The sequence below is a fragment of the Dendrobates tinctorius genome, unplaced genomic scaffold (assembly GCF_039654945.1).
Source record: "Dendrobates tinctorius isolate UK_male_01 unplaced genomic scaffold, ASM3965494v1 ptg000164l, whole genome shotgun sequence".
Lineage (NCBI taxonomy): Eukaryota > Metazoa > Chordata > Amphibia > Anura > Dendrobatidae > Dendrobates > Dendrobates tinctorius.
This window is the reverse complement of record NW_027361831.1, coordinates 7,075,850-7,079,929: the sequence shown is the minus strand read 5'-3', so window position 1 is coordinate 7,079,929 and position 4,080 is coordinate 7,075,850.

The following is a 4,080-nucleotide window of genomic DNA, read 5'->3' as shown; positions in this document are numbered from 1 at the left end:
GTCACTGTATGCATGGCTCCCCGTCCCTGTCATTGTATGTATGCCTCACCGTCCCTGTCATTGTATGTATGCCTCCCTGTCCCTGTCATTGTATGTATGGCTCCCTGTCATTGTATGTATGCCTCCCCGTCCCTGTCACTGTATGCATGGCTCCCCGTCATTGTATGGCTCCCCGTCCCTGTCGTATGCATGGCTCCCTGTCATTGTATGTATGCCTTCCCGTCCCTGTCATTGTATGCATGGCTCCCCGTCCCTGTCATTGTATGTATGCCTCCCCGTCCCTGTCATTGTATGTATGCCTCCCCGTCCCTGTCACTGTATGCATGGCTCCCCGTCCCTGTCACTGTATGCCTCCCTGTCATTGTATGCATGGCTCCCGTCCCTGTCATTGTATGCATAGCTCCCCCGTCCCTATATGCATGGCTCCTTATCCCCCTATCCCTGTTTGCATGTTTCCTATTGAAAAAAAACAATCAAACAAACATCCTACTCACCCACCTGCGCGCCCTGGGTGCCGGCACTGCATCTCGTTCCTGCCGCCGGCACCTGCATCTCTTCCTGCCAAGCAATTGCGTGGCCCCACTCATTAAAATAATAAATATGCGCTTCACGCCTATGGGACTGGAGAGCAGTGCATAGTCATTACCTTAATAAGCGGGGCCATGTGATCGCTCAGCAGGAAGAGCTGCAGGCACCGACGGCCGGAACGAGATGTAGTGTCAGCACTCAGGGCTTGCAGGTAGGCGAGTATGATGTGTGCTTGAAGGCTGCGGCTGGCACTGTGCGCTATTACAGCAGCAGCATAGGCTTTAGCCAAATGCCCCCGGCTCCTGCCTCTATGACCCACTGCTCCCTTTCCCCCGTCGGCGTTCTGGGACAATGACTCGTGTATAAGCCGAGGGGGCGTTTTCAGCACAAAAAGATGTGCATCACAAACCCACAAAACAAAAGAGAACAAAAGAAATAGCCTTTAGCTCAGGCAAAACAGAACAAATGTCCAGTCCTTTATGCTCAGTCCTGGAGTCAGAGCACACACGGGAGGCTTCCCCTCCCCACATACAGCCCTGTGTTTCAGGAGTAGTCTACCTTATAAAGTTTTAACAACACCCACGAACCCAGCAGCTGACTAGTCATTGTGACCTCACCACAGGTCCTTGCAATACATAAGAAATATAGTAATATTAGTATGGGGCTTATGTGTGCTACAGAAACACTCTGAGCTTACATTATAGAGAAAAACCATCTCTGAGACATACCTCCCATCAACTATACAGCCCTTAGCCATGCCACAGTATATCTTAGTGAAAACATGTATATGGCGACCGCAGACCTCGAGGCTCTGTATACTTCTATTAAACATGAAGATGGTATTCATGCCATGGTCTGGATTTTGAGATCAAGTGATCTGGATCAATCATTGATCAACGGAATACACACAATGTGGTTTTCTTTAAGGATAGAACATACTTACAGATCCAGGGCACTGCCATGGGGGTGGCCTGTGCCCGTGATTATGGAGAGTCCACTATGTTCTAATGCAATTTTGGAATTGGGTAGAAAGTAGCCATGGTTGGAGTTTTATTGTACAGTGCCTCAAAAAAATTTTTTGAAATGATACTGTCAGGACTCTAATGTCAGGCCCTGTCAGCGTCGGCAAACTGCCACGCAGAGCAGGATGACTTACCCACACTATGGGAGAGCGCGGGGTCCAATACTGTAGTGAAAGTTCTGAGCACGGGACCTGCGACACTAAAGGCAGTATAGAGTACCAGGACCTATGATCATGTGACCACATGGGGTGTGGCTTAGCGTCCTGCTGTAGTAGATGACTGTAGGATTCTATTACAGGAATCCTGGAGTGAAGATTAGGGGAACTCAGGTCAGATAAGCGGGGGGGTCATACACAGAGAGGGCAGAGTGATACCAGAGGAGCAAGCAGAGAATAGTCAGAACGTAAGCAATGAGTCATACACAGAGATAGCAACGCAGAACAAGGGGGCAGTCAAAGAGTAGTCAGGTCCAAGGCAAAAGAGTCATACATGGCATGGGAATAGCAGAGCAGTACCAAAGGAACAGGCAGAACTCGTAACAGGGACAGAACAGGGTCAAAACCAAACAAGCATAATGTATCACAGTCACAAGGCACACGTGCGCACAAGGTCAACTAACTCAGCCGAGGGCAGGAGTATAACTGACACCGGACCTAGGTCGAGTGAGCATTAAATAGCCGCCCTCTGCCAGAGAGAGGCAGAAAGAATTAACCCCTGTCTGACCAGGACGGGCCAAAGACAAACCCCATCCTGGATCATGACAGTACCCCCCTCTCAACAGGGGGCCACTGGACCTCCAGGTCTCTCAGGATACTTGGCATGAAAGGCCCGGACCAACCGATCGAGCAGGAACCCACGACTGGTCTTCAGGACCGTAGCCTTTCTAATGTACAAGATATTGAAGGGCACGACGGACCAACCTAGAGTTAACAATTCGTTCCACCTCGTACTCAGACTGCCCGTCTACCAAAACCGGTGGCGGGGAAGACAATGATCCCCACAGGACCCCACAGGTTTCAAAAGGGCCCTATGGAAAACATTGGGAATCCGTAGAGATGGCGGGAGACGCAACCGAAAAGCCACCGGGTTAACCACTTCGGTAATTTCATAGGGACCAATAAATTTAGGTCCAAGCTTCGCAGAGGGGACCTTGAGCCTTATATTCTTGGTAGATAACCATACTTTATCCCTAACCTGGAACACCGGTCCCACGGACCGTTTTTGTCTGCAAAAAACTTATATTTATCCTGGGCCTTCGTAATGTTACTCTGGACCTCACGCCATACCTCCCCCCAAACGCTGGACAGTCTCATCCGCCCCAGGACACCCAGAGTCGAAATGGGAAAACTCCAAAATGTGAATGAAACCCATAGTTGCAGAAAAAGGGAGATGTACCCATAGACTGGTTAATGTGGTTGTTAAATGCAAACTCAGCCAAAGGTAACGCAGTACACCAATCATCCTGTCGGGCTGAGGTCAAGCAACGCAGAATTTGCCCAAGAGACTGGTTGGTCCGCTCAGTCTGCCCATTAGTCTCTGGATGGTAAGCGGATGAAAAGGACAGACCAATACCCAACCTTTTACAAATTGCCCTCCAAAATCTGGAAACAAATTGTACTCCCCTATCAGACACCACATTCAAGGGTACCCCATGCAACCACACCACATGCTCAACAAACAATCTGGACAACGTTTCTGCATTAGGTAGAGCCGCTAAGGGTACAAAATGTGCCTGCTTACTAAACCTGTCCACCACAACCCAAACGACGGTATTACCCTTGGAGGGGGAAGGTTGATGATGAAATCCATGGACAAATGAGTCCATGGTCTCTCAGGAATTGGTAGTGGTACCAATTCCCCGGCCGGCCGGTTATGGGGGGTTTTCGCACAGGCACAAACATCACAAGCAGACACATATTCCCCAACATGAGAGGCTAAAGAAGACCACCAGAATTTTCTGGCGATGGCCTTCCGGGTAGCCAAGATCCCTGGATGTCCACCCAGAAATGAGTCATGGAACTCCCGGAGGACCTTGAGACGAAATTGAGCTGGTACGAACAGTTTATCCACTGGCTTAGCCGGAGGTGCAAGAGACTGGGCTTCTCGAATCTCCTGTTCCAACATATTAGAAATACCTGCCACCACCACCCCGGGCTGAAGAATGGAGGATGAAGGTTCGGAGGGAGACACCGGATCTAGACTGCGTGACAAGGCATCAGCTCTGACATTTTTGGATCCTGGCCAAAAAGTGATAGAGAAGTGGAATCGGGAAACAAAAAGTGACCATCTAGCCTGTCTAGGAGTCAACCTTTTAGCTGACTCAATGTAAGCTAGGTTCTTGTGGTCCGTAATTACGGTTATAGGATGGACAGCCCCCTCCAAAAAATGCCTCCATTTTTCAAAGGCCAACTTCACGGCCAGAAGTTCTCGATTCCCAACATCATAGTTTCTCTCCGCAGGGGAGAATTTCTTCGAGAAAAAGGCGCAGGGTCTCAAATTAGTCAAAGTGGCGGGTCCCTGGGACAATACC